The sequence below is a fragment of the Sorex araneus genome, chromosome 10, assembly GCF_027595985.1.
Source record: "Sorex araneus isolate mSorAra2 chromosome 10, mSorAra2.pri, whole genome shotgun sequence".
NCBI classification, from domain to species: Eukaryota; Metazoa; Chordata; class Mammalia; order Eulipotyphla; family Soricidae; genus Sorex; species Sorex araneus.
The window spans coordinates 543,621-561,920 of record NC_073311.1 but is presented as its reverse complement, the minus strand read 5'-3'; the positions used below and the strand labels follow the sequence as shown (position 1 = coordinate 561,920).

The 18,300-nt window shown below is 49.8% G+C and overlaps 1 protein-coding gene across 2 annotated transcripts in view; it reads right to left on the bottom strand.

The window, feature by feature from the left end:
* Positions 1 to 17,707, bottom strand: part of CGNL1 (cingulin like 1) — a 135,876-nt gene extending 118,169 nt beyond the window's left edge. Inside the window, exon 1 of one of the 2 annotated variants that reach the window (XM_055118606.1) lies at positions 17,628 to 17,707. The gene's annotated coding sequence lies outside the window, so the exon portion shown is untranslated. The other variant, XM_055118609.1, reaches the window with a different exon arrangement.
* Between the last annotated feature and the right edge of the window lie 593 nt (positions 17,708 to 18,300).

The following is an 18,300-nucleotide window of genomic DNA, read 5'->3' as shown; positions in this document are numbered from 1 at the left end:
TGCATTTAATGCATTTCAGAGTAACAGCTACCACCATTTTCAAAGCATATGCCGCTGTGTAAACTGATGACATATTTGTTAGTCTTCAAGCCAGACCTCAGGGTCAAAAGATGAGTTTAAAGGAATACTACAAACAGATAAAATAGTCTCCACTTATAAGATAACCTGTAAGCCAAGAAGTAACTCACACCACAGGAACTCTTGCTTCAACTAATTTTTTTGCTTTTTGTTTTGTTTTGTTTTGTTTTGGTTTTGGGTCACACCTGGTGATGCACAGGGGTTACTCCTGCTCTGCACTCAGGAATTACTCCTGGCGGTGCTCAGGGGACCATATGGGATGCTGGGAATCAAACCCGGGTCAGCCTCGTGCAAGACAAACACCCTACCCGCTGTGCTATCACTCCAGCCCCAGTTGCTTCAACTAATTTTTAAATTGTTTTCAAGTTAGAAAAGCCATATTGGATTTGACCCTAGCCTTAAAACAGACACACCACACACACACACCCCAACCACTCACTCATTACCTTCGTAATATCTCTATGACAGTTTATTTAAACAATAAAGTTGAATCATAAGGAATTATAAAATATTAATAAATAGATGGGGTTTATTTTGTTTCTTTGTTTTCTTTGGGGGTTTGTTTGTTTGTTTTGTGGAGGGAGGGATGATGCTCAGGGATCAGTCCTGGATCCCTGCACTCAGGAACCATTCTCATTGGGGCGCAGGGGACCATATGGGATGTCAGGGACTGAACCCAGGTTGGCTGTGTGCAAGGCAAGCACCCTGCCCACTCTCAGGTGGGCTGCAATAGATACTCAGTGTCCTGAAGAGGTGGTGCGGGGTTAGGTCCTGCCTCTGCATGTAACCTGCCCCAGTTAGATTCCCAGGAGCACACACAACCCCTGCCCCAAGCACTGTCAGGAACAAACCCTGAGCACAGAGTCAGAAATAAAACCTAAGCACCACCAGATATGGCCCAAAAAACAAAAAATGAGTGAATAAATAAAAATGTAATTTTAAAAAATAAGTGTTACGTGCTTAAACAGTGCCAAGTACTACTGAGTGCCCTGGAGTGTTTCCTTCCACAAACCCAGCACCCTCCTTCCCTTTCCCTACCCTCTCCAAGGAAAGGACCTTCTTAATACCCATAAGCTTTGGATTTGCTCTATGGAAGAGAATTCTGCCTAATAACAATTCATCTTTATTGTATTTTCTGGCACAAATGCAGAATTTACCTTTAAATTACAAAATATTCTTATACAGTTTTCAGAGAGATTATCTAAAAACCAGAAGGATTTGGACTAAGACTGCATTAATTAAAAAAATATTCTTAAAAAGATTATATATGAACCAGAGATAGTACAGTGAGTAGGGTGTTTGCTTTGCACACAGCCAGACCAAGTTTGATCCCTGGAAACCCATATAGTCCCACAGTCCTGCCGGGAATAATCCCTGAGCACAGAGTCAGGAAAAAGACCTGAACATCAGCAGGTGTGGCCCTCAAACAAAACAAAACCAAGACTTTATCAAGTTTCCATTCAGTTTTATCCACATCCACACAGGCCAACCTCCTCCCTCCGTCTCCCCCGTACTACCCTCCCCCAGAGCGCTCGCCGAATCCACAGGAGGAGTCCACTCTGGGCACAGTAAAATCAGCCAAGAGACTCAAGTTCTTAAGATCCTAAACTGAGCCCAAAAGAGACGTAAAGTAATAATCTTCTTTCAAATATTTCTAAGGACTTACTTTAAAAAATAAAAACTGAAAAAGTACATTTGCTTTTAGTGTTTCAAAAACATGCTGGAAACTTTCCACAGCACGTTTGAGCAGTGAATGGATGGTGTTCAAACACGGACTCTCCTCAACCCATTAAAAGTTTACATTTTCCTCCAATTGTGAGTGCAGAAAGCTTTTCATTCTGTTCCAAAGGAAATGATCTTACTGGTGCTCGCTGATTTCACCGCAGCCTGAATAAAGCAAGTATCCGGTGGCCACCACAGAGCGGATAAATGCTAAAACCCAAGGGGAGAAAAGCAGCAACGCAAGGATATGTTAGCGCCTACCTCATCTGATTCACAGAACCCTTGAGCACCAGAACTGTGACCCCAACACCCTCTCCAACAAACGGGCTTTTCATACCCATAAGGCTTTGGATTTGCTCTGTGGAAGATAATTCTGCTTGGAAATAACACTACCCATGTTTTTCTCTTCACCAGTAGACACAGGCACACCTTTCTGCCAACACTGGTTAATCAGATCAAATGTCTGATTATTTGTCACATTACTATTCATTATCCATGGTCTTCTCTTATTATCAGAGTGTGGCACAAAATACAAACAAACAGAAACTATTATCTCAATAGGTTGAAAGTGAAACTCCGGAGGAGCTGGAGAGATAGTATCGGGGTTCAATCCCTGGCACAGCAGAGTGTCCCCCAAACCCCAACATGAGTGGTCACTGAGCACAGAGACAGGAGTCAGTGCTGAGCCCTGCTGAGTGTGGTCAAAAACAAACAAAGGTTTGCTATATTATTTCAAAAATCAGAATAATGATCATCTGCACTAAACAGGCTTCTGGACATCTAGGGACTCTCCCCCGCTAGCATTTATACACACAGCTCACAAGGAATAATGAGGGCTGCCTTTGCTTTGCCCTCTCCTGAAAACACCTGGTTCCGCTTGATTTTCTGATACTTGCCACCATGGGCTTCAGAGTGATGTGGCTGGTGACTCGGCAGCTGCTCCCGGAGGGATTCTGAACAGTGAATTCGATTCTGGGAGCTCAAGAAAAGGAGGCAGAAATGACACCATTGACAAAATGAGTTTCCAGTCGTGCCTACTTTCTTGCTGGCTAGAGCTCTGGATTATTGGGCTTTGATATTTCATAAAGTTGTTGCTGGTCTTGATCTAAACATGAATTAGTTCATCCGTCATATCCTCTTCAATACACAAAAGCCAGTGCCAGATCCCAAAAACGGAACATAAAATGAGGCCCCCATAACCATGCCACTGGACTCTGCGCCAGGCTGTTTTCACTGGGGCACCCTAAAGGTGACAGCCCTCCCCGCCCCAAAGGATCCAGTCCCGGCAGCCAAAACCTCCAAAACCCAACTGCCGCCACACTCCAGGCCGCTTTCCACATGTTCGGGCTGGGCCTCACGCATGAGTGAACATATTCCTGGACCGCGCAGCTGTAAAGCAGCTGCTTTGCATATGATCATAGAAAGAAATAAATATATATGCCTCTCAGAGAGCCCGGCAAGCTACCGAGGGTATCCTGCTCACAGAGCAGAGCCTGGCAAGCTCCCTGTGGCGTATTCAATATGCCAAAAACAGTAACAATAACAGGTCTCATTCCCCTGACCCTGAAAGAGCCTCCAATCATTGGGAAAGACGAGTAAAGAGAGGCTGCTAAAATCTCAGGGCTGGGACAAATGGAGACATTACTGGTGCCTGCTGAGTAAATCGATAAACGGGATGACAGTGATGACAGTGACGATAAGGTCTGTCTGGAGTGTCCTTCTTTCCATGACCTGTGTGATGGCCACACTTCTACTGGTTCTTACGCCTCAGAAACATATGTTCTGTGTGTATGCATGTATGTATGTGTGTCTTTGGTGGGGAACGGGAGGAAGAGGGTGGGGACCACACCTGGTGGTGCTCAGGGCTTATTCTGACTGTGCTCAGGGATCACTCACGGCCGGACACAGATATATGTGGTGAGAGGGATCCAGCCCCAGTCAGGATGAAAGGCAAGTGCCCGCCTATCCTGTTCTATCTGAGGCCAACACAGGCCTGGCTTCCTCTCCAGGAAGAAAGCCTGCAGAGACAAAGAAAACATTATTCTGCTTGATTATAAAAAACATAGTGGTTTTATGAAAGATAAAAAGTCAATAGTAGCTAAAAGTGAAAAGGAAAATTCCCCTCACAAATATACCACCAATCGGGGTCAAAGCGAGAGTATAGTATATAAGGTGCTTGCCTTGCACCTTCTATGGTCCCCTGAGTACTGCCAAGAGTGATTCCTGCGCCCAGAGCTAGGAGTAGACCCTGAGCATTGTCGGTATGCTCCAACCCCCCAATGCCTCATCAAAAAAAAAAAAAAAACAAAATACCATCAATCACATACCTCAGAAAAAAAACTTTTATCTTCCAGAAATATGTAATCTAGAATGACTACTTAAAAACAGAACTGGGATTTCAGAAATTCATTTAGCTTTGTACCTTGTTTCAGAAAAAAAGAAACTGAATGATTTCTGAGTGTCTTTTCATCAGTACTCCTATATTTGCCTGACTGTTAGGGGCTTCTGCAGCCCCTGTGGAAGACCAGGACTCCTGCATTCGATGTTCCGAACAGCAGTGACGGCTCTGTGTGACTGCCACGTCCTGGGCAGGGGTGTGCACAGGACAAACTCCCAAGCACGAAAAGCTGCCTTAGAGTTGGCACACTAAGGATTCTGGAAGATGCTGCAGTAGCCACTGCCCCCTGCCCAGCCCTTGCTCTGGTTTGTTCCCCTCCCCGCCAGGGTCTGTGCTCCACTCCCTGGAGCCAGGGCCACGGGTCTCCAGCACTGGAACCAACTGCTCCCTCATACAAGGCATTGGTTGAGGCGCCGGGATCTGGCCCAGTTCTGCCCCAAAGCAAAAAGGTTCTTTGGGGACTCTGGACAAATGTTTTCTCTGCTCCCCTCCTTTCCTGTTTAAAGGACAACAATGCATGCGGGCAGAGCCAGTACAGTTCCACTAGGGTATCAGGGTTTGAAGACAAATGGCCCCACATGCAAGAAAGCTTGCGGGTGCTGGAGTGACAGTACAGTCAGGAGGGCGTCTGCCATGCACGCGGCCCACCCAGGTTGGATCCCCAGCATCCCATATGGTCGCCCAAGCACAGGCAGGAGTGATTCCTGAGTGCAGAGCTAGGAGTAACCCCTGAGCATCGCAGGGTGTGACAGGAAGGAAGGAAGGAAGGAAGGAAGGAAGGAAGGAAGGAAGGAAGGAAGGAAGGAAGGAAGGAAGGAAGGAAGGAAGGAAGGAAGGAAGGAAGGAAGGAAGGAAGGAAGGAAGGAGGGAGAGAGGGAGGGAGGGAGGGAGGGAGGGAGGAAGGAAGGAAGGAAGGAAGGAAGGAAGGAAGGAAGGAAGGAAGGAAGGAAGGAAGGAAGGAAGGAAGGAAGGAAGGAAGGAAGGAAGGAAGGGAGGTTGTAGTTGGGTATCCCAGTGAGGAACCCCAAGCTGCCCCAACTTTGGGCTCTCTGTTGACACATGACCAAGCTCACATTCCTATTTTAAGCCACCTGCCACTGGGTTCTGCTAGATTCAGGAAAAACTATTCCCCTGCCAAGCTGTATTTCAAAGGGCAGCTCTGGCTGTAGCTCACACTTGGCATGCTGGGAGCAAGCCCAAGTACTATAGGACACGGCCTAGAACGCTGGGTTTCCATCCCACTAGTTCTCGGAGCCTGTCTATGCAAGGCCAGAAACTTTTCTCCCTCAAATAGTCCACTGAAGAGGAAGTTTTAACAGCCCCAGTAAAGGGCTCCGGCACCAAGGTGACTCCTCTTAGGGCCCCCAAATGGATCCACAGGAATGTGGGACCACCCTCTAAGAAGGGACAGGCGCCAACACCAAAGCACCAGCAGCCATCTGGCCTAGGGTCCAGCGTGGACACCCCAGCTCACACCTGCACCCTGGAGCCCATGGGGTGGGCTGGCCTGCTCTGCTGGGGCAGGGCAGGCGACCTCTGAGACAGTGTCGGGGCACACAACAGTCCCTCAGATCGTCACCACCTAACAAAGAGGGGGTCCAGGCTGACTCCCAGGGACCTCCTGGCTCCTTCACCAGCAGGCCACCAGCCGGCCATGCCCACTGACCCCGCCCACTGCTCCTGCACCACACACACAGGGCATCCAGACAGCCTCTCCGAGGCCCAGCTGGGCCCAGCCAGTGTCTGTGTCACCATCTTCCTGGCCTCTGCAGGCTGCACATTGCCTATGGAGGAACAGCGTTCGCAGCATCCCTCCCACAGTGCTCTGCTCACCCTGCACCCCATGGCCCTGCAGGACCTCACGCTGGCATGGCTGGAGTGGACCTGCCCACCCCACCCCACCCTGCTGAGGTGGGCCCCGTGGTCTGTAGTGTGGTCAATATGGGCAGAGTGGGAGTGGGCTGGTCAGGGGCCAAAAGCCTCAAAGGCACCAACCCAGACCCAGTATGTGCCGCCCCTGCTTCCGCAACGGGCACTGTTGGGCTCCTGAAGTGAGCACTCTCAGCCAGGATGCTCAGATTTCTCTTCCCATCAACATCACCTCAGAGCATTTTTTTTTTTTTGCTTTTTGGGTCACACCCAGAGATGCTCAGGGGTTACTCCTGGCTCTGCACTCAGGAATCACTCCTCGCGGTGCTCAGGGGACCATAGGGAATACTAGGAATCGAACCTGGGTCGGCCGGATGGAAGGCAAATGCCCAACCCGCTGTGCTCTCGCTCCAGCCCTAGAGCATTTTTTTTTAAGCACCATGATTTACAAAATTATTCATAGCTGAATTTCAGGCATACAATAGTGCAGCACCAATCCCGTCACCAGTGTCAACCTCCCTCCACCAGTGTCCCCAGGTTCCCTCCTGTACCCCACCCCTAACCCTCCAGCCTGCCCTCTTGACAGGCCCCTTTCTAAGTTCTATTGCTAAAGTTTGGGCCTCTTGACTTCAGTGCTGTTGGTTTGGGTGTTTGACTCTGTCATTCCTTAACACCATCTTCCTACCTGACTCCCCTGACCTGGCCCCCATTGCTCCTCATCCGTCTCCCCTCCCCCTCTCCTCCACTCTTTCTTTCTTTCTCTTCGCTAGACTCTGGGGCCAAGGCTGAACTGGGCATCTCTCCCTCCCCCCCCGCCAAAAAAAAAACACATTGCATTCCCTACAGAGCTTTAAAAGTCCTAACATCTTGGCCAATAAGAGAGCACATCGGTAAGGCACTTGCCTTGCATGCAGCCAACCCTGACTCAGTCCCCAGCACTGCACATGGTCCCCCAAAACCCCTGAAACCTCTCTGAGCACAGAGCCTGCCCTGAGCCCTGAAACTAGGTGAGGCCCCCAAACTAGAACAAACTAAAAGTTCCTAATGTCTATCATTGCTAATGAGACATCTTGGCAATGACATCAAACCCAGCTTCTGCATCTGGGGTCTGCTCCACTGCTACAAGAAACTGGGTCCCAGACAGGCCTGAGCAGAGAACTGGGTCAGGCAGGAATTTTCAGTCTAAGCTGGCTCTACCCCTGCGACATAAACTCCACGCACGGATGAGCAAAAGAGAAACGTAACAGGAATGTTAGGCACTGAGACATGAGCTCCTCTCAATTTATTTTCTCCCTCAGAGAACTTAGATGGATTCAAGAAGCACAACTTCTCCATCTGCAGCCGTCATCAGGATTCAGTCTCATCCTCCATGCAGTATACAAATCTGCCAAGTGTGCGGACAATGCAAGCTGAGAAGCAAGACACAATCCTACGACTCTAAGACACAATTCTGTGATTCACAAAAGTGAAGTGTTACAGGCCAAAGAGACAATACCATGGGTAAGGAGCTGGCCTTGAAAGCAGCCAAACCAGGTCCAATCCCCAGCACCCATGTCCAAGCTCATCAGGAGTGAGCCCAGAGCAGTTGAGTATGTCACAAAACAAGATGAAGTGTCAGAATAAGAATCAGACACTCTCTCACTCTCACACCACACACATCACACACACACACCCTCACACACACAAATATACTCCACATACTCTTACACACGCATACACATAGTCACACACACCCTCACAACACACACTCAGACATACACCACACACACACATGCTCACACACAGACGCACACCATTACATCCCTCACCTCTCTCACACTCACACACTGGCGAGCACTTCTAAGCAGTTTACACTGGGTCTAAAGCCAGATGCTCAGGCCTGCCCCAGCAAGGAGGCCTGCAGCCCCCTGTAAAATCCCAGCCTGGGCCTTGCTTTGGCTCTATGCCAAACCCCTCCACCCACCTTGCAAAAATGCCCAGGAAAAGGCCATTCTAGGTGGACTGTGATTTCATAACACGGCTTTCCCCCGGCACACTTTATGCCCAAGCCTAGAGATACCCCCAAAGTACCAACCCCTATTTCCTTTTGGTGGGGCCTCCTGGCATATCCAGGGTTCGAGGGAGAACATGCTCAGGACTGGGGCCCACACCCTCCTACCAGTTACCCTGCAAGCTCAGCCCTCGCCCGAAGGCCCCAAAGCACCAAGTGGCTCAACTGTCTTCATCTTGCCTTGCTGAACCCTTCACCCTGTCCCCAAGATCAGCATTGGACACACACACACACACACACACACACACACACACACATAAACACGCGCGCACAGTGCTGAGAGGGAAGATGCTACCTCCTCACTGGTCCTACTGGGCTGTAGGCGGGAGGGGAGCAGTGATCAAGTAAAGACTGTATGGGTCAAAGGCAAGAGACAAATCCAGCAGGTCTCCAAGGAAGGATGTCATTAGTGCCACAGGGCAGGGGCCTCACTCAACTCCTCAGCTCCAAGTCACTGGAGGCAGGAGTGTAAACACTTCCCCAGAGAGCTTTAAAGCAGAGGGAGGTCTTTATTAAACAACTTAATTGAGGGCCACTTCTCCTTGTGGTAAGTTTTAAACCCAGGAATAAAGGGGGCCTGATGAGGGCTTTCCAGACACAGGTCTTTAAAACCTGCCACACTGTGTGTGTGGGGGGCGCCCCCAACAACCCCCAGTCCCTGGCTGCAACCCCCATCCCACCCCCAACTGCCCACCCCACAGCTAATGCCTCACAGGAAAAAATGCACCTCCAAAGACCAACTCCCTCGCACCTGGAAAGCCTGGCACTGAAACTTCATTCCAGCAGTCACTTCAACGGTCATTAGGATCACTGGAGGGGAAAGAAACGAGAAAGGGCCCAAACAAATGAAAATGGACGTTGTAAAGCTTGAGCAGGGGAGGGTGCAGGAGCCTCCAGCAGGGAAGGGCCAAGGCGGCTGCAGGCCCAACAACACCCATCAGAGACCATCAAGCAGCCTCCAGGCCTGAGCTCTGCAGAATGGTGGGAGGGGGGAGGTGAGGATGGAAAGAAGATGCCTGTTCCAGGGCTCAGGGCTCTCCTTGGGGGCGCCGCAGAAGTCCTGAATAGACACATACACTGAACGCTTCCGGCCTGTTCAAAGGCCAGCTGTGTGCTGTATGTTCTGTACCATGAACAAAACTGGGGGAGAGAGATTTGGCCACACCCAGCAGTGCTCAGGGCTCCCTCCTAACTGTGCTCAGGGATCACCCTTAGTGGTGCCAGGGATCGAACTGGGGTCAGCCACATGCAAGGCTTTATCCCACTGTACTATCTCTCAGGGCTCCTGTAAATTTTTTTTTTTTTTTTTTTTTTTTTTTTTGCTTTTTGGGTCACACCCGGCGATGCACAGGGGTTACTCCTGGCTCTTCACTCAGGAATTACCCCTGGCGGTGCTCAGGGGACCATATGGGATGCTGGGATTAGAACCGGGGTCGGCCGCGTGCAAGGCAAACGCCCTACCCGCTGTGCTATCGCTCCAGCCCCTGTAAATTTTTTTTTAAGATATCAAGAACTTCTGAGAAAAATTTATCCCACAAGATGTCCCACTGCACCTGAGTACTAGGGCTAGACATAGGAACAAAACATTTTATAGTAAATGATTTGTCCAGCAAGCTGCACGCGCTTTCCCCATGCGTCTCTGGCTCGCATATTCCCTAGTGTCAGGGATTGAGCCCGGCCCGCTGCGAGCCCGGGATGCACAGAGCCGCAGAGCTGACTTTACAAAGACCAGTCCCCTCCACTCACAACTATGCTCAGCAGGGAGGCGAGGGGCCAGCCTGCCCAGGGTCCCCCAAAGAATAGGCATTCATAAGGCCAATGGATCCAGAAGTCAGGTGACCCAGGGGCTGCCCACACCTGGGGACCTCTGAATGAGACTTTCTGCAAGTAACCCACACGCAGCCCAGACACACACAGCCCCCGCCCCCGCCCCAGTCTGGAGGCCCCATGCCAAGAGCACCTGTGGGCACTGTGCACTAGCACGAGGCTTGCTGAAGCACACCCTCACCTCAGAAACCACTCAGCGCTGAGCTACCACAGGCAGGACCGTCTGAGAGGTACAGCCTGAGAGAGAACTGACTGGCTTAGAGGGAAGAGCCGAGCTCACAGCCTCTTCCCAGCCTCCCTCTGGCCAGGCTGAGGTGAGGCTGGGCTGTTTATATGTAAATATCAGTTGTCATTTACATGTCAATAGGGGCGATCCAGTTGCATCTGGATGAAGGTGCCTGCAGTGTCTTCACCTTCTCCATTTGCGACCACTCTGCACCCGAGAAATTTTCACAAGACAAATCAAACACCTACTAATTGTAAACCATACACTTATTTTTCTTTTTTTGAGGGGCTATTTGGTTTTTGTTTGGGGGTCACACCCAGCTGTGCTCAGGGGTTACTCCTAGCTCTGCACTCAAGTATCATTCCTGGTGGGGTTTGGGGACCATATTTGATACCTGGGATTGGACCCCAGTTGGCCACATACAAGGCAAGCACCCTTTCTACTGTACTATTATTCAGGCCCACATAAATTTTTTAATAAATACATTTTCATAACTGCCACGTTCAGTAAGGCCATCCGATAAGGTCCACAGCCCATCTTAGAAACCAGATCCTAAGCAGGCCACACCACACTGCAACCTGGTTCCATCCCTGACACCCCATTGTCCCATGAGCTACCACAAGCCCTACCAGGAATAGTACCTGAGCACAAAGCCAGGAGTAAGTTCTGAGCACTGCTAAGTGTGGTTCCTTTACCCCCCCCACCCCACACACACACAACCACTCTATAGGCAAGCCTGTCCTGTGGCTCATAATTGCTCCAGGCAAAAACAAAAAAAGGGCACTGAACAGCTGAGTGTAAGATGTATTTTTAAAATATGATTTTATCAAGGATGCCCTCCAGGACCAGAAACATAGTACTGCAGGCAAAGCGCTTGCCTTGCACACAACTGGCCCGGGTTCAGTCCAGCTACATTTGGAAAAAAGGTGCCTGAAATTCACAAGTGAAATAAACTTTAGGTTTGTTCAATAATACCCCTAACCCCAGCTCCTGCAAATATTCTTTCTCTAATCTCTCCCTCCATTCATTCTTTCTCTTATCTCTCCTCCATTCTTTCTCTACCAGTCCCTCTTCTTTTCCTCAAGTTTTCACTGGAATCAGCCCTTTCAGGAAACTTTACAGGTTTTTGATATTTGATCAAGGCCTCCAGGAGAAGCTAATCAGCTCTTCAGTTATCGTTGCATTCATCTGAATAAACCACTGTTTATGAAAAAGAGATTGTGGTGGGGGGATCACCTAGGCAAAAAAATGGTAGAGAATTGGGCCAGAGACAGTCAGTATATATAGCAAGAAAGGCTCTTGCACACGGCCAACCTGGGTTTAATACCCAGTACCACACAGGGTGCCCTGAGCCCACCCAAACTGATCCCTGAGCACAGTGCCAGGAGTAAGCCCTGATAATAGCTGAACGTGAACCAAAAAAACAAAACATATCCCAGCAGCTGGGGCAACGACAGAGCAGGTAGAGCATTTGTTTGCATGTGGTCAACCCAGGTTCAATTCCCATCATCCCATATGGTCCTGCAAACACCTTTAGGAGTGATTCCTGAGTACAGAGCCAGGAGTAACCCCTGAGCAATACTAGGTGTGACCCAAAAACAGACAAAACCATAAACAAAAAATATGGTGGCAAATCAATTCTTTTTTTAAAAAAATAATTCTACAGTTGAACTACATGCAGATTAATTTACAGAACAGCACGAAAACCTCTGCACAGCTTTGAAGAATGAACATTTCCTTTTCCTGTGTGATAAAGCCAGAAAGATTCAAGCTAAGTTAGAATCCCCAAAATCATCCTTAGCAGTCTGGTCAGGTGACATACCTAGAAAATGGGACTAACAACACTGATGTCCAAGGCCCCTGGGAGAAATTATGGCCACTGTCTTCTTCCTGTGGACCAGAGATTTGCAAGGGGAAAAAAACGGTTTGTTTCCAATACAGTAAAATACAAGGCTAGAAGGTCAAAGGCACTCAGAGGCAAAAATCCAGTGAATTGTTAAAGTCAACAACTAGAAAATGTTTTCAACTTTCTCAACTCTCTAGCAAAGATGTAAGTAGTGAAGTATCATTAACACAGTGGTTTTACAGACTACAGTCTGAACCATTATATACTCTACTTTGCAAAGAGAAATTTCCCTGATTGGGCAGCTAGGACAAAACTCAGCTTTCTATTAAAAAAAGAGGCCAGCGGTCAGAGAGCTAGCACAGTGTGGAGGGCACTTGCCATGCACATGCCAACCCAGATTTAAACCCCAGCACCCATCCAGTCTCCCAAGCTCAGTGATCTTTGAGTACAGAGACAGGAATAGGCCCTGAGCACTGCCCGGTATGAACTCTAAAGCCAAACAAATAATAGCTAAACAGAGCCACCAGCCAACCTGGCAGAAATATTCCTGTCACCAAGGCCTGGGGCCCATCCCCAGCATTCCAACCCCATAAACACACTCCATCAGGTCCTGGACCAGTACTTCCTGCAGCGGATGCTGCTCAGTTTAAAATCCTGGGCTTGGGCAAACAAAGAAACAGCACAGCAGGAAGGGCGCTAACCTTACATGTAGCTGACTGGGTTGGCACTGCATAGGGTCCCCTAAGCCTCTGCCGAAGTGATCCCTGAGCACAGAGGCAGGAGAGCCCTGAGCACTACAGGGTGTGGCCCCAAAACCAAAATAAATAAAATTCTAAGCTAGAGGCCCTGGCAGTAATAAACATGAATTTACTAACCCTGCTTTAAACTCACCTTTACTAATTATAGCTCCATATAGCCTTGGAACTCTACTACCTATAATTTTAAGTGCTGGAGGTAATTACGAGGCAGTCAAGGTTTTTATAGTGTCACAGCTATGGCACAAATAGGAACTGAACATATACAGCTTCATTTGCTCCAGAATGTTCAACATTTTGTTTTAAATCTCTTAGCCAACAACCAATTATGTACAGAAATTCAGAAGCATGTGGAATTTGAAAAGGTGTGGAAGTAACATCTCCCTAAGCTATATGGAAATGCCATTAGGCCATCTTTCAACCTGGGAGTGCCATCTGGTGCAGCGTCCATGGAAAGCAGTGTGGAGATGTCTTCAAAAAGTAATCTAAGGGCTCCCATGTGACCCAGCAATACTGCTTCTTGGCATCTACCCCCAAAGCATAAAAATATTCATTTGAAAGGATATATGCACACCTATGTTCACTGAAATACTTAGTATAATAGTCAAGATATGAAAAGAATCCAAATAGCCAACTATGGATGACTGGACCAAGGAGTTTGGTATATACTGGTGCTGGGTATATACTGCACACTGGTAGAGCATGGCTGTTGGAACACTGTATGGCTGAAACCTAATCGTGAAGAGCTTTGTAAGGGTCTATCACGCAGTGATTCAATTTCAAAAGTCTATTTAAGAAAAGAAGTAGTTTGGTGTATAGATGCAATAGAATACTATGCAGCTATGAGAAAGGACAACATCATGCACTTTGCTGCTACATGTATGGAACTAAAGTTGAGTAAAGTCAGTGAGAAATCAAGGATTAGACTTTTATCTAACAGCTATCTTATGCATGGATTCAGAGACACATAATAAATGACTAAAGGCAAGAGAATTTGAGTTAGTCCACAAAACTGAGTTGGGGATAGGATGGAGGGGAGACATTGACACTGAAGGGAAGGAAGTGAGTACTCTGGTGGTGGGTGAGGTATTGCAATGATGTATGCAGTATTGAAAACTACTCTGATAGTTGGGAATGATCACTCTGGACAAGAACTGAGTGCTGAAAGTAGGTATAAGGATATTATAATAACCTTTCAATACCTGTATTACAAATCATAATGCCCAGAAGGAAAGAGAGAGAAAGGGAAGGAGAGAGAAGAAAAGTGCCTGCCATAGAGGAAGGTTGAGCATGGGATGTGGGGGCAGGGAAACTGGGGACATCAGTGGTGTGACATGTACGCTGAGGAATGGACAGGTATTGGAAAATGTATTACTGAAACCCAATGAACAACTTTGTAACTGTATCTCACGATGATTCAATAATAAAATAAAATACCAGTATTTTAAATTACGGAACCTCAATAAATGTAAATTACAGAACCTCAATAAAACTTAAGTCTTTCTAAAACCTAAACCTTATCATCTCCAAAAAGCTGCAGAAAGTTTATAAAATCTCCCCTTAGAATGGTAAACCCTCAGCAATTTTCATCTTATCTCACACATTCGCCTCGCAAAGGAGACTGATGTCAGAACAAGAATGCATGATGTGCAGGGACATTTCACACTGAACTGTAACATTAAGTAAGTCTCAAGTGTGTGTCCTTGGAAACAACATCTGCTTTTCCTCCATGAAAAACTAGCTTCCCTATCCCCTGCTGCTCCGCTGTGCGTGAGGCGGCAAGCAGAGGTCTGTGGAGACACAGCTCTGTGATCACTCCCACAGACCTCAGGCGCTCACGCCTCCACGTGGCCACTGATTCCATGTGCTGAGTCTCCAGTGAAACCTGTGTCTCTCTGGGCCTCAGTTTTCTCATCTACAGAATGAAGCCAGCCGCCTGCTTGTCAGAAGCAGAGGACAGGTGTAGGGCATGCTACTGGCCCTTGGAAGGTCACCAAACAACTGCTAACTGTTCTTCCTACTGTGGGGTGACTACCCTACGGATCAGCTCCCTGGAACCACCTCCTACAGGGAGAAACAGTGTTTGGTCCACTAGGCAGACTCCAGCAACATGAAGACAAAGAAGAAAAGTCTCGCCACTGGTACTCTGACCCTAGACCCAGACCCAAGCAATTGGCCAGTAAGTCTAGCCTGCGACAGTTGGAAGGAGGCTGCCTGCGCTCCTCCAGCCTCAAGAAAGGAAGCAACAAGCACTTAGACTTTTCTTTTGTCTGCAGTGCCAGGGTTTGGTGGTGCCAGGTATGAAACCCAGGGCCATACATATGCAAAGCCACTGCAGGGCCTCCCTCCCAGCCCGAGGGAGGAAACATCAAAAACAGAGCATACATTTAAGGAGATGTATTCTATCCCGCATGGCAGAGCCTGGCAAGCTCCCCATGGCGTATTCAATATGCCAAAAACAGTAACAAGTCTCACAATGGAGACATTACTGGTGCCGCTCAAGCAAATCGATGAACAACCAGATGACAGTGCGACAGTGCTACTCTATCGCAGTGATGGTGGTTTCAGAACCAAGGGCAATGCATGACGAGGGGGTTAGGTGGGTTAGAACTGGAGTGTTTGCTTAGAAACTCAACAGGGTTCCCTGCAGTGAAAGTCCCTCTGCCCAGCAGCTGTTCCTCTCAAATCCCTGGCTTCTCCATCTCAGCATTCTCCATATTATAACTTGGTTCTTGATAACTGTAACACCATGAGATTAAATAAAGGAGCCTGGTCACTTAGGGAAAATTACCCAATTTTCCCTTGAACTTTGTTTTGCTCTTCTAATGCCAACTTCTCAGCCATTTCATCAACCTTTAGCACCACGATCAGAGGGGGAGAGAGGGAAAGCACAGAATCAGCTGTGGGGTTTGTGGGCTCGCTTGCTCGCTCTGTGGGTCCAGGGATTGAACCCGGGGCTTCAGCATGCAAACCAGGAGCCACATTTCTGCTCTCAGCTGTATTTTGAGAAAAAAAGTCCAGGGAACCTCAGGGAAAAGTGATGAAAACCTTTATATTTTTTTGTTCCCTTGGCCGTGGGCCCAAGCGTGTCCCTGCTTAAAGCATGTCCCCACTTTAAGGAGAAAGAAACCAAAGTGCACTCGTATAAAGTCTATACACTACACTCCTTCCCTCAACAAGGCGGCCCCGCACAGCTTCTCACTGTTCCTCATTCTCTTAACCCCTTCCATTGCTAGACTGTTAGAGCTGCTACCCAAAATGAGGAAGGTTTCAATACGTTTTTTTAATTAAATTTCAATACATTGACATTCATACACTTTTTCTTTAGCCAGAATGTATCTTTTTATTTGGCAGGAGTCAGAGATAATTTTGGGATCTCCCCCAGTGATGTGTGAGGGGCTCCTACAGTGCCAGGGCTGGAGCCAGGGACCCCACCCTGCTCCAGCTGCCTCACGGCCCCAGATATACTATTATAATCCCAGTGCTGAGTATTGGTATAACTTTTCAGCCAATGTAAGCCATTTTCCCTTGGTCAAATTTTCCTGTTGACAAGGGACTTGAGAACTCACCTCAGCTACGCCAGGTAAGGCTCTACTCCCTAATTCAGGTGTTATTTTATCAACTAGAAATATACCGTAGTACAAACATCAAAGTGCCTGCCTAGCTTGCAGCTGCTACAGCCACAACCCAGGTTCAAATCTGGTACCCTATAGGTTCCCCCAAGTACAGCTAACAGTGATCCCTGAGCTCAGAGTCAGAAGTAAGCCCTGAGCACAGAGCCTTTGGGTGTAGCCCCCAAACCAAATGTAGATAAATAGATAGAGTGTATCACATCCCCTGGGCTCAATCACTCACCAAGAATTCATTTACCCTAGGAATGCATACACATCAACACAGCCCTTTTATGATCTTGTTAGCTCTCTCAAAGGAAAGTTCCCTCATATGAATGCAAAAATTAATCGGTCCGGGACCACGGGTTTTCAAGAACTGGTGGGCTTCGATTCCGAAAGTATTTCTCCTTTGAATCTGAAATCCTTCTCAAACAAGACAAACCCAAGCTACCACCGGATTTTTTCCCGGAGAGGTCAGCCCAATAGCATAACCTTGACCCTTGCTTGAATTCTTCCCCTCCCACCTCCTTGGCAGTAAGTGGCCCGGCAGTATTTACTGTCAACACAGTCTCAGAGACAAAGGGAACTCCGGCACCCTCTGTGGCCTGGGGGGAGCCAGCACCCGGGCGAGGGGACGCACCGGGGGGAAGAGGCGGGGCCCAGCGGGAGGTGAGCGCCGCCCGGCACCGGCCGCGTCCAGCCCCGCAGCAGAGTTCCTCCACGTGGCCGCGCCTCGAGCCACCTGGCTTTTGGCAAACCCATTGTCCCGGCCGAGACCCGGGTCCCCAAGCCCGGGAGCTCCGGGGGCGAGCGCGGCCGGGGGTCCCGCGGCCCCGCGCGGAACTCGGGATGCGCGTCCCGCCCGGAGCGCCGGAGCCCGGCGGACCCGCGCGCGCCCCGGTGTCCGGGGGCCGCTTCCCCGGGCAGGACACGCCGGCGGGGGCAGGACACGGCCGGCGCGCGACGTGTCCGGGCGGGGGCCGAGCTCCGGCGCGACAGCCTGCGCAGGGGCCCGGGCGCCGCGGCACGCCCCCCGCCCCGGGAGCCCGGGCCCCGCGTCGCCACTCAGGTGCGCGCAGGGGCCGAGCCGCCTCCTCCCGCCCCGGCCGGTGGGCTTCCGCGGGGGTCCCCGCCAGACGCCCTCTCCTCCCAGCCCCGGGACGCGGGCGCCAGGGGAGGCCGAGCCCCCCGCCCCGCCGCGCCGCCGGCGGTACCTGGGCCCACCGGTCGCTACAGGTCACTCACCGCTGCCGTGCCGCCCGCGCCCGCCGCCGCCCGCAGAGCCCGGCCGAGTGCCCGGGGCCGCGCCGCCAAGGCGGGGTCACCCGCAGCCACGCCCCGGGCGGGGCGGAGTGAAGCCCCGCCCCCGTGCCGGGCCTTGGGCCCGCCCTCCGTCGCGGCTTGCACCCAGCGCCCGGGCCTCGCGCGCCTCTGCAAGCCTCAGTCCTCTCGCTGCCCTTTGCAAACCCCCCACCACCCCGGCCCTCGGCACTCCCCCGGGTTCCCGAACCCACAGTTTTTCTTACTCTCCCTCGAGGATAACACACACACACACTCACACTAGCACGTTCGACTTTTTTTCTCGCTCAATCAAATCGACAAATATTTACTGAGCACCTACTACGTACAGATGTCACTTTCTCTGAGACTCTATAAGGGACCTGCGGGGCGTGGGGTGAGGGGGACACGGGTAGGGCTTAGGAGGGGAGCGCAGCCGGACCTGAGAAGTGTTGTGACAGTGACAGAGGGCAGGAAACCCGCCCTACAGGTTGCGGAGATTGCCTGAGAAAACAAATGCCGCACAGTCTGTGCCAGGCCAGCAAATGTTTGCTGACATAGGGAATGAAACACTTGAAAATTCAATAACCTACGGTAATAGTCTCCAGAGCACTTTAAAGGAGGGAGGCAACAGTTGTTG